Source organism: Camelina sativa, chromosome 12, assembly GCF_030686135.1.
Source record: "Camelina sativa cultivar CO46 ecotype springtype chromosome 12, ASM3068613v1".
Lineage (NCBI taxonomy): Eukaryota > Viridiplantae > Streptophyta > Magnoliopsida > Brassicales > Brassicaceae > Camelina > Camelina sativa.
In genome coordinates, this window is record NC_141891.1 from 27503946 (window position 1) to 27516798 (window position 12853).

Genomic DNA, 12853 nt, shown 5'->3' on the forward strand with positions numbered 1-12853 from the left:
TTTGTAGTTGTCTTGTCTTATCTCTTGTCTCATTTTAGTTGCATTTCAGTAGCATTCACTTAGTATCATGTTCATAACTTGTCCTGCATTAGTTCATTACTTGCATTATCATAGCTTCTATTTCTGTTCTAGCTTCATAATTGTCATAATCATTCTGTTCCATTTACATTTAGCATCTAGTTCTAGTAGCTTTTACATTCTGCACTTTACATTTCATCAGAGGATTGTTAGTGACAAACATCATTTGCATTTGGCTTGACTTAGACATATATGCACATCCTGATTGCTTGCAAACTCTCATATTGAATTGACACCTCTTGTACTACAATTGCATAAGGGGAATTGAAACACCCTGCCATCCATTCATTCATATCTCACCATTCCATACATTCATCATATCACACCCACAAATAGATGTGTTTCAATTTGGCGCTGTTGCCCATTTGAGAGTGTTTTTGTGACATTTAGGATCCATATTAGTCTAAGATTAAGTTCGTTTATCCACTTGTGAAGTTGCTTAACTCGAATCTTCTTTTGCTTGGCTGTCTTGAGTTTCAGGTACTAGCTCGACCACCCACTCAACCACCACTCGACCGAGTAGTGATCGAGCACTTGATCGAGTCAGAAGCCGTATACAAATAGACACCACTTCCCAGTCGACTCGACCACCCACTCGAGCCTGCGCTCGACCGTGTACTTGTTCGAGTCTGTACTAGTGTTTGTTGATGCATACAAGGTCAAAGGGGAAATACAATCTTCAAAGGCCTATTGACAACATCCACAGGCTACAAAAGGGTTTGAGACATAAGCAAAGAAGAGTAGTTCAAGAACAGCAAGAGGATCCAATCATCATGGAGCAACATGATCAAGTTCCAAGACCAAGGAACATTGGTGCTGGAGATGCACCCAACACCCACAACCAGAGAGCCAGTATTGTGCCTCCCACAGTAGCAAACAAAAACTTTGAGATCAAAAGTGGACTGATCTCCATGATTCAAGCCAACAAGTTCCATGGGTTGCCAATGGAGGATCCCCTAGACCACCTTGATGAATTTGATAGAATATGTGGTCTCACAAAGATTAATGGAGTGAGTAAGGATGGATTCAAGTTAAGGCTATTCCCCTTCTCACTTGGAGACAAGGCTCACCTTTGGGAGAAGACTCTTCCTACTGGAGCAATAACCACATGGGATGCTTGCAAGAAGGCCTTCTTTGCGATATTCTTCTCCAATGCAAGGACTGCTAGATTGAGAAATGAAATTTCTAGGTTTTCTCAAAGGAACAATGAGAGCTTTTGTGAAGCTTAGAAGAGGTTTAAAGGATTTCAGACTCAGTGTACTCACCATGGCTTCAGCAATGAGTCCCTACTAAGTACATTGTATAGAGGAGTGCTTCCCAAGATCAGAATGCTTCTTGATACAGCTTCAAATGGCAACTTCCTCAACAAGAATGTGGAAGAAGGATGTGAATTAGTTGAGAATATTGCTCAGTCTGATGGGAATTACAGTGAGGACTATGACAGAACCATAAGGTCCACCCCCACTGACCAAGAAGACAAGTACAAGAAGGATTTGAAGATTGTCAATGAGAAGCTTGATAAAATCCTCCTTAGCCAACAAAAGTCTATTCACTTCGTTGGTGAAGAAAAGGTTCAAGTTCAAGAGGGGGAGAATGAATTTGCTGAGCTCTGTTATATGCAAAACCAGGGTGGATTCAAAGGCTACAACCAAGGAGGGTTCAAGAACAACAACCTCTCCTATAGAAGCACCAATGTAGCCAATCCACAAGACCAAGTCTATCCACCTCAACAGCCTCAACAACAGCACAACTATGTCCCCAAACAACAACATCAAGTGTTCCAGCCCCAATTGTGTCCCCCACCAGGGTTTCAGACTAACCAAGGCCAGGAACAAGACTTAAGAGAAATGATGCAATAGTTGTTGATTGGGCAAACCAATGGAAAGATTGAGGAGGCTAAACAGTTTGCTGAGTTGAATCAAAGGCTCACATCCTAGTATAATGACCTTAACATGAAGTTTGAAGGTCTCAACTCTAGAGTGAACTTTATGGAGAGCAACATTGCCTCTACTTCAGCTCCTAAGCCCAACCAACTCCCTGGAAAAGCTGTTCAAAATCCAAGGGAGTTCACTGCAAAAGCCATTCATATCTCTGATGAGGAAGTCACTGAGGACAGTGATGTTCAAGATGGGGAGGATTGGTCAGTTACTGAAGCTTGAGTGAAGTTTTTGAGAAGAAACCTGAATCCGACATTGCAATCGACCAGGTGCTCGAGCAAGCACTCGACCGAGTGCCTGATCGAGTGGTCGATCGAGCTGAAGGATTAGAAGCTGTCAAGCCTGCTAAGTACATTCCTCCTGCTTACAAACCGCCTCTACCATTCCCAGGACGTTTCAAAGCACAGAAGCTTAAGGAATTAAGGTAAATCATTGAGAAAAAATAAATGTTGGCTAAACAACAAGAGGATGAGAAGGCTTTGAAGGAAGAAGTTGTGATTGAGAAACAAGAGGAAGTGATGGCCATACAAGAGATCATCATTGCTTATCAAGAAGAAGAGAGAGGACTTGCCTTGGAACAGTATGTACCATATCCTCTCTATAGGGATTATTTTGCTTGATTTGTCAAAGAAGAAGGCTCAAGCTTGTGGAGAACACTGATTTTGTGGTTCTAGAGATGGACAAGGAGCCTGAAGATCCTATCATTCTTGGGAGGCCATTCTTAGCCACTGCTGGAGCAGTTATTGATGTCAAGGAAGGTCTTGTGACCTTGAACATTGCTGAGGGTATAGCTATGAAGTTCAACATCTATAACCCAACCAACCTTCCTACCATTGATGATCAGCCTTTTACTATCAAGGACAAAGGTGGTCAAGAAGGTTTAAGTGGTGAGGCAACTCCAAAGGCTAAGCCCTCTCTTCAAGAGGATTCTGTGGAAAAGCTTAAGAGTTCAGTTCAAGAGTTGACTGGTATGGTTAAGGATCTCCAAGTCAAGCTAAACAAGAGGTCTTTGAGGAAAGCAAGACCAAGACTCAAAATCAAGAAGAAATATGGTTTGTGTGTTAAGGGTGAGGTGATCAAGGATCAACTTCACAGTGATCAAGAGGTTCCAGGGAGGATTTCTTCACCTCCTTGGTATATAGACCAAGTCTAAGAAGACAACCAAAGTCAAGCTTAGTGACTCTAAACAAGCTCACTAGGGAGGAAGTCCCTAAGGTATCCTTTGTAAATATGCTTTATTTCTTAGTAGTTTTGATGTGTTTTCTTTTATGTTGTGTTGGGTAGGCCTTTCAATGAAAGTTTAGTTGGGTATGGAGAGATTTGGACTTGGGGAAGGAGATTCGCAAGCCCACTCGACCAGCCCACCAGAGGTACTCGACCGAGTTGGAAAAGACCTAAGGCCATTTCGATTCCCATTTCTCTAGAATGATCGAGTGGAGGGAAGAAAAAGAAGAAAAATTTGAATTTTCAAACTTTGGTCAAGGGAGCTCGACCACGTGCTGGTCGAGTGGCAGCAAAAAGCAGGTCAAAGATTCCCATTTCAAATTTGAATGGTATGGACGCTCCACCCTTGTCTCCTTGTCCCCTTAGCTTCTTTAAATAGAGCTTACACGATCCTATACCTCTAACACTCTCTCATTTGCTTAAAACAACTAAAATCAAGTTTAAAAATCTCTCTCAAAGTTCATCTTTTGCTCAAGCTTAGCTTTTTTTTTAAGTTTTTGGGTCACTAACCTATTAACCTTAAGCTTTGAGTCTATTCCCTTCAGTTCTGTTCGAAAATGTCTTCAAAGATTACTAGGAAGTCTCAACAAGCGGCTGCAAGCTCCATGGAACGTCGTGATGCTCACCTTGAATCAAGAGGAGAAGCTGGAAGAACCACTCGACGCCCCACTCGAGCATGTACTCGACCGAGTCCCGGTCGATCGCTATCGTCGAGCTGCCCAAATCACCATCTCCAAGTCACCAACAAGACCCCAACTACACATTTGACAGCATGCAAGAGGATGTGGACAGTTTATTCTCCAATCCTTAAGGTACCACTATCACCTTCCCTTGTAAATACCATTGCATTTCATATTATGTTTTGTTTTTGGTCTAAATCCTCAATCAAATTTCTTTCACACAGAGGACTGTGTGATTTAAGTTTGGGGGAGGGTTTGAGATAGCATTTGACATTGTGTTTTGTGTTCTTATTTCAAATTTTTAGCATCATCATGTTAGTATTTGCATAGCATCTAAGGCATAGAAAAACTCTAAAAATTTGAAATTTGTTTGCAAAAATCTTTATAAAAAAGAGTGCTCATGTAGTTTGCATTGCATATTAGGATCTTGTTTAGCATGTTTCATGTAGGACTGTATAATATTTGCATTAGGGATCTATGATGAGTTTTGCCTTGTTAGCTTGCTTTATTCACTAGACTAGGATCAATGCCCAAGTTAATAGTACTTTGATGCTAGTTGAGTAGTTAGAAGCATAAGATTAAACCAAGCTTTGAATTCCTGCATTGCATTTGGTCTAAATTGAAGCATGTTGTGATTTGACCCCATTTCCTATTTATAAGAACCTAATATTGACTTTCAATTATCAATGTGTGCATTGCTTTAAACTCATGGATACCATATACATATTTGGATCATCTTTCTCCTTTTTACCACTCTTGTTGATCCAAGTAGCTGATTAAACCATTAAAATCAGTTTCCCTACCCCTTAACCAACCCTTATTTCAAGCCATGTTTATTCTTGTGTGTGTGAGGCCTATTTTTAGGATTGAGCTTGGTAGAAAGTGTTAGGTTTGAACTGACAAGAGTAACGCCTTGTGTAGTTCTAGTTTGCATTTTTCAAACTAGATAGGACTAGGTGGTTCACTTGTTGGGTTTGGGACTTGGCTGTTATGAAAAGAAAAAAAAAAGGAAAAAGAGAAAGAAAAAGGGTAGAGTCTTTAAGAGGAGAATGTGTTTAAGCAAAGTCTAGTGAAAGGATGGGAAGTAAAAAATTGTTGAAGATAGTTCTAGATAAAGAAAAGAAAAGAAAGAAAAGAAAAGTCTAGCAAAATGCTTGTATGTCTTAAAAATAAGAAGAAAAGAGAACCATAGCAAATAAGTAAGAATACTCCATCCCACTAGAAAGATCAAATAAGAAACCTCTCCTAAGACTTGAAAACCAAAAGAGAAAAAGGTGAAAGAGAAGAGAAGAAGTTAAAGGGTAGCACTAGGATCATTTGGGTTTAGATTGTAGGATGAATACTTTGAGTGCCTTTGGGTAGACAAGGTTTTGTTCTTGTATGTGTCTAAGTGTTCTTACCTTTAGCATTCTTCTAAAGCTCAATCCATTTTTTAAGAGAGAACCTTGATATTGATAAGCCCCACTCTAAAAAGAGACCACCATTGTCACAAAGCCTTTATCTCCAAGCCAAATGAGTTTAAGCATTGCATAGAATTGATTCATGTTCTTGATTAATGAATGTTAAGGGAAATGGTTGATTTGAATGCATGTGGACATCTAAGGCTCAAATCAGTAAAGGTTGTGATATGCTTGTCTAAAAGCTTTAAGTACAGCTCATTCAATTTGCATCATAATACTAGTAACTTGGACATTGATTCTAGATGGTCTATTTGCAAGCTTTAGGAGCTGAGATCCCACTTTCAAACCTCACCTACCTTCTTATGTCTTGATTATTTGCTTGAGGACAAGCAAAGACTAAGTTTGGGGGTGTTGATGTTCATATATTTTACCCTGTTTTCCCTTAGTTTATTCACATCTTTTGCATCTTTTGCTATCCATTTTGACAATTATTGCATAGTTTTAGGACTAATCATGCATTAGAGTATAGTTGCATTGCATTTGCATCTTTTCATGCATAAACAGGTGATTTTGGAGCTTAAGGAGCATAGAAGCAATGTTGAGGAGAAGTGAAGCAATCATGAGGAGAAAGCAAAAGAGTTAAGGCTGAAGAACCAAGGTCCAGAGTCCCACTCGACCGCCCACTCGACCAGACACTCGACCGTGTGCAGAGAGAGAATCGACCGAGTGGAAGATGCACAAGAGAAGCCAACTCGACCGGTCACTCGACCGAGCACCGGGTCGAGTTGGCCGAGCCGCCTAGCTATTTTGTCTTTTATCATTTTTAGGGGTTCCACTACTTTTTCTATTTAAAGGCCTTGTACCCTGCAGCCACCAAGAGTCCAGCTTTTTAGATAGTCAAAAACCTAGTTTTTACCCTTTTGGGAATTATTCCTTTTGCACTTTTATTTCTCTTAGATCTTGTACCTTCTTTTGAAGGAGAAAACATAAGATTCTTGGATTTTTTTTGTTTAATAACTTTCAAGATATTAAGAATTCGTATTTGATTCCTTCTTGAATATTGTTGATCATTGCTTTATCTTTCATTTGATGCAAGTTTCAGTATTTTCTGGGTTTATGACTTTGATGTTCATCATGTATTCTTGTGAGTAGTTACTTAGGATCTTGAGGATGGGTTAGGCTGGATTGTGTTTGAGGTTTGTTTGATTTGGTCAAGCTTGATTCTAGTAGATCTCTTCTAGGCTAGATGTTCTTAATGCTGATCCTATAACTGAGAGGGTAGGGTTTGATTTCAAGCATCTTAGCATCACACCAATGTTTAAGGAGCATAGATAAGGCTAGATCTAGAGTTTACCATTAGGCTTGCTAAGAGATTAGAGGTCTTGTTTGGTATTTGACATATTGCTTAATGCCTGCTTGTGTAGATTCTTTACTTTGTGAGAACAAGTCTAGAGATGCATGAGTTTGATTGTTTCTTGCCATGAGAGTGGATTAAACATGTCTTAGAAATATATGTCTAGAGATTAGCTCAAGTTGTTTAAGATTTGTTGACCAAGTTAGATGACCTCAATCATTAGTCCAGCCCATGAATCCCTCCTCAAGGCCTTCCTTGTTATTGATTTCTTAGTCTTAATCCTGCTGCTTACTTATTGTTTGATTCGCTTTCATATTGCTCTGTTTTTCTTGTGTTGCTCTGTTTTTCGCGTTTGTCTAGCTCGACCCTGCACTCGATCTACACTCGATCGAGTGCTTGCTCGAGTTCATCCCCAGAACTTTTGTTTATGATTTGTAGTTGTCTTGTCTTATCTCTTGTCTCATTTTAGTTGCATTTCAGTAGCATTCACTTAGTATCATGTTCATAACTTGTCCTGCATTAGTTCATTACTTGCATTATCATAGCTTCTATTTCTGTTCTAGCTTCATAATTGTCAAAATCATTCTGTTCCATTTACATTTAGCATATAGTTCTAGTAGCTTTTACATTCTGCAGTTTACATTTCATCATAGGATTGTTAGTGGCAAACATCCTTTGCATTTGGCTTGACTTAGACATATATGCACATCCTGATTGCTTGCAAACTCTCAGATTGGATTGACACCTCTTGTACTACAATTGCATAAGGGGAATTTAAACACCCTGCCATCCATTCAGTCATATCTCACCCTTCCATACATTCATCATATCACACCCACAAATAGATGTGTTTCAAAAACACAAGATATCAACTCCCCCCAAACTTATACTTTGTCAGTCCTCTAGCAAAAACCAAGTGGAAAACAAGGGAGAGAGGTTTAAAAATGGGACTCAGAACCTAAGAGCATGAGACAAATGATTCAAACCATTATCCTTAGATGCAGTTCAATGGTGCTAAAATCAGTCAAAGTGTTAACAAATATTTTTCTAAGCTTATCACAATACACCACTCTAGTTCACCTTCTATCTATTAGCAAAGACTTGCAATCCTATTGAACATCTCTTTCACATTCATTTAAGTGTTTGGTGTAATCTTGCAAATGGAAAACAAATTAAGCTCAATTGGTTTAAGAGGAAAGGCTTTTTAAAGTGGGTTGGCAAAGATTTTTAGGGAAGTTAACACTCAAACAAAAAGGAATGCTAGACAGTTGTGAAACCAATCTAAGACTGAGAACAATTTGGGCATACAAAGCTTAGCTCTTGATGTCTACCCACCTAGAAGCTTTTCTACCCTTTCCTCATTCCTCTTTTCTTTCTTTTCAACCCAAAAACTAGACTTTAAACTCTTGAACTCCATTTGTAACTTCTGGTCTTATTCTTTTCGTAAATCTCTAAGGCTACTCTTTATTATAAACACTAGCTCCTTTTTTCTCATTCTTTTTTTGCTAAACTCCCAATCTTATTTGACTTTTCTTTCTCTCTCTTTTTTTTTCTTTTTGATTCTAGGAGATTATAACAAGACTTTTTATCTCTTTTCTTTGAGACTTAGAGCTTTTAACCAATCTTAACCTTAGAGACCTTTCTTTTCTTTTCTTTTGACCAAGTAAACCTTTGTTTCCCTTTATTCTTTCTTTTTTCCAAACTTGAGCCCAAACCAACATTCTAACCACCTATTTCTTTTAAAACCAGTCCCAATAGCTAGTTCTAATGATTCCAAACCTAGCTAAAACAAGATTCAGTTCTTTGTCATTCTCAATACTCTCAAGATTTTACAACCTATAGCATTATCAACAAAGAGGCCTCACTCAACAAATCAATATAAGGCTTGAAAGAAAAGGTTGGGGTTCCTAGGTATGGCAAGAGATTGGGTTAATTAAAATAGAGTGGCAAATAGAGATTGTTAACCCAAATGAAAGTTCCATGAGTTAGCATTCATAGTCCATATGCAAGATATTTTAAAGATCAAATTAAAGTCCAAATAATATAGAGATGCATCAATGATCAAACAAGCTTTACACTAGAAGAAAGTGCTTTCAAGTGACACAATGCTTAAACTTAGATTCTTCATTTTTTACCAAAGATCAATCAAGCACCAATGAACTATAAATGAGGGCTATGGGTTCAATCTTAAGACTGTACTTCTAACAAGGCAACTTCATCATTATCCCATATGCAAATGCATACTAAATCCTTCTAGACTCAATCCTAAACACAAGAATGAATATACAAAACTACATGCATTTATTTTTGGTTTGTGAAAATTTTAAATTTTTTTTGAATTTTCTCAAAACATACCTATTAACAATGCATCACACAAAAGATGAAAATCAAAACAAAACACAATGTTAGATGGTTAGTTCCTCCCCCAAACTTAATTCACACAGTCTTGGTGTGAGAAAAGTCCAAGAGAAAGACTAATGAAAATAAAGAAAACAAGACATAAATGGTATATACAATGGAAAGTTAGGACCATACCTTGGCCCTAGTTGTGAATGTTAGGGAATGGAGTGAGTGGAGGAGCTTTAGTGCTCCCTTGAGATCCTGTTGAATTGGTGGAAGGAGAGTGGAGTTTGATAGTAATGACACTTGAGAGAAGGTCATGAAACTAATCTTTGTCATATTGATACTTGGGATCTAGCATGGCTTTGACACTTGCAAAGGGTGAAGAAGGACTTTTTTGCTTCACTTTGTACTCTATTGCTCCGTCAACAAGCCTTAAGGGATGCAAACACAAAGTTATAGGAGATGAAACAATGGTGGGAGGGTGGGTTTGTTCCTTCTTCTTCTTCTACTTCTTGTCAACAACTTTATTAGCTTGACCCAAATGGGTGATCCCAATTCGGAGCTTGTACTATGGGTGCTGACACCAAGGCCTCTTTGATCTTGCTGAAAGCTTCCAGACATGCTGCATCAAATTCGAACTCAACCTCCTTGGACAGCAACCTTGTCAATGGTCTTGCAATTTTTGAGAAGTCCTTGATAAATCTTCTGTAAAACCCAGCATGTCCCATAAAACTTCTGATGTCCTTCACTGTCTTAGGCGGTTGAAGCTGAACCATGACCTCAATCTTAGCTTTGTCAACCTCAATTCCTTTCTCAGAAATCTTGTGTCCCAGAACGATCCCTTCTTTAACCATGAAGTGGCACTTCTCCCAGTTTAGGACCAAGTTTGTCTCCTCACATCTCATCAATACCCTGCACAAATTCAACAAACAGGAGGAGAAAGTGGAACCGTATACAGAGAAGTCGTCCATAAACACTTCCACTGACTTCTCAATCAAATCCGAGAAAATTGATGTCATGCACCTTTAAAAGGTTGCAGGAGCATTGCACAAACCAAACGGTATGCGTCTGTAGGCAAAAGTGCCATGAGGACAAGTAAAGGTTTTCTTTTCCTGGTCATTTGGGTGGATATGGATATGGAAGAATCCACTATACCCATCAAGAAAACAGTAATAGGGATGACTAGCTAATCTTTCCAACATTTGATCAATGAAAGGCAGAGGAAAATGATCCTTCCTAGATACAACATTCAACTTCCTATAATCAATGCACATCCTATGTCCTGTGATGGTCCTAGTTGGGATTAACTCATCTTTTTCGTTTTTGATTACAGTTATTCTTCCCTTCTTAGGTACACAATGCACTGGAGATACCCAAGTATTATCAGAGATAGGATAGATAACTCTAGCATCAAGCAGTTTAAGAATCTCTTTCTTTACCACTTCTTTCAGATTACGGTTCAATCTTCTTTGGGGTTCAATAGTAGCATAAGATTCATTTTCAAGATTGATTCTATGCATGCAAAGGCTAGGCGAAATATCCTTGATATCATCTAATGAATACCCTATTGCCTTTCTATACTTCTTAAGCTCAGTTACTAGCAACCCCAATTCATCATCACTCAACCAAGCATTCACTATGACAGGATAAGTAAAATTGGTTCCCAGAAAAACGTACCTGAGTCCGGAAGGGAGTGTTTTGAGTTCTACCTTTGGAGCTTTCAGTTCCGACCAGTCGTCAGCATGGGAGTCTGGAGCAATCACGGTCGAGTGGAAGAGGTGCGGCTCGAGCGGTGTCTCGATCGAGTGGGACGCAGTGACTCGAGTCGGGTCTTGACGTCGGTCGAGTGGGGGATCTCACGTTTTGCAGTCTCCGCCTTAACTGCACATACCTCCACTGGTCCATCCATTTCTCTATTGGAGTCTAGCAGATTCTTGTAACAAGTGGTCTCCTCATGCTGAAACCCATCTTCTCCATCTTTGGTTAAAGCTGTCTTGAGATGGTCTTCCTCAGCTAGTTCCTCCAGCAACTCATCAGCCAACTGATCCATCTCTTCAATAGAGAAATTTTGTTCTCCTATTGTTGGTTTCTTCAAAGTATCCTTGATGTCAAACTTCATAGTGAAGTCTTCGCCCAGATTAAGATCAATCTTGCCATTTCTGATATCAATGATGGCTCCATCAGTCGCCAGGAATGGTCTTCCTAATATCATAGGATCCTTTGGTTCTTCATCCATCTCCATAACCACAAAGTCGGTTGGCACTCTCACGTCTCTGATCCTAACAAGTAAGTCTTTTAAAATACCACGTGGAAGTCTCACTGTTCTATCTGCAAGGATGAGGGAGATGTCGCAACCCTCAAACCTTGTAAAACCCAACCTCTTAGCCACAAAGAGTGGCATTAGATTAACTGAAGCACTTAGATCACATAACACCTATCAAAAGACATAGGTCGAATGGAGCAAGGTAAAATTAATGATTCAAGATCTTTGAGCTTCTTTGGTACAATATTCTTCTGGATGATTGCACTACACTCAAGACTTAGTACCACAATACCTTGAACTTCTTTTGATCTCTCCATCACTAAGTCCTTGAGGAATTTATGGTAGTGAGGAACAAGTGCGAATGCATCCACCAATGGCATCCTCAACTCAATCTCTTTGACTTGTTTTTCGAACAGAGCTTTATACTTCTCCGTAAGCTGCTTCTTATACCTCACTGGAAATGGTAGAGGAGGCTTGTACGGTGGAGGGATGATTCTCACAGGTTTGTCATCAGAAACAACAGGTTCCTTAACAGCTTCAGATTTGGACTGCTTCACTAGTTCGATCGGGTCCTTAACTGCGTCGACTGGATCCGTCATCTGAGCTTCATCTTGAACAAAATCCTCCCCACCTGATTCCTCACTGTCTGATAGACAGGTCTTCACCCAAGGTATCAATCCCCTATGCAGTTGTAGTACAAAGGGTTATCAATCCAAATGGTTGTGTATTGCTAGCAGGAAGGATATGATCAGTACAATACAAGTCAAGCCAAGCAATTAAGGTTTTGGTTCTAACAATCCTAAAATAAACAAAATAAAAGAATATAAACAAGTAAACCACACGACCTAAGCACTCGATGCAAGCAGTCGAGTACATGATCGAGTGGGGTGATCGAGTATGCAAGTGAGATATGAACAACTCGAGGTATTACTCGATACAGGTTATCGTGTACCTGATCGGGTAAGTGGTCGAGTAAGTAAAGAAAATGTAAAAAAATAAAATACGAAAGTTCCTAAGGATGGGCTAAGTTTTCTAGACCAGTACGGATGCCTTACATGCCTCAAGCAATTATTTCCTAGACAATGAACCTCTAAAACCTTGTCATCACACTTTCGCACTAGCAACAATCAACCTTGAACATACTACCACATTGTCGCACTAGCAATATGAACAAGCAGGCATTAAGAACAATTCATTTTTGTCAGTAAACTTAAGACTCATCTGATTTTGTCACTTAGAGTTAAGCAAACCTCTAGCATTGACCTAATCAAGCATTTTATCTACTCCTTTCGGCCTGTAGCTGAAACAAGATCTTTTTGGTGTGGTGAATGATGAATGATGATATGCAATGGTGAGATATGAATGGATAGATGGATGGGTGTTTCAATTCCCCTTATGCTGTTGCAGTATAAGAGGTATCAATCCTAAATGAGTGTTTGTGAACAATTAAGATATGTATATGAATCTAAGTTAAGCCAAATGCAAAGATTGTTTGTCACTAAGATGAAAATGTAAAGATGCAGAAAGTAAAACTACAAGAACTAAGAACTAAATGTGAATGGAACAGAATGATT

At 39.1% G+C, this 12853-nt stretch overlaps 1 non-coding gene across 1 annotated transcript; it reads right to left on the reverse strand.

Annotated features, from left to right (window-relative positions):
- Nucleotides 1-1244: 1244 nt before the first annotated feature.
- LOC147930933 (small nucleolar RNA R71) lies at nt 1245-1351 on the reverse strand. The gene has a single exon (XR_015576855.1). It is a non-coding gene; the product is annotated as a small nucleolar RNA R71 (small nucleolar RNA).
- Nucleotides 1352-12853: the final 11502 nt, after the last annotated feature.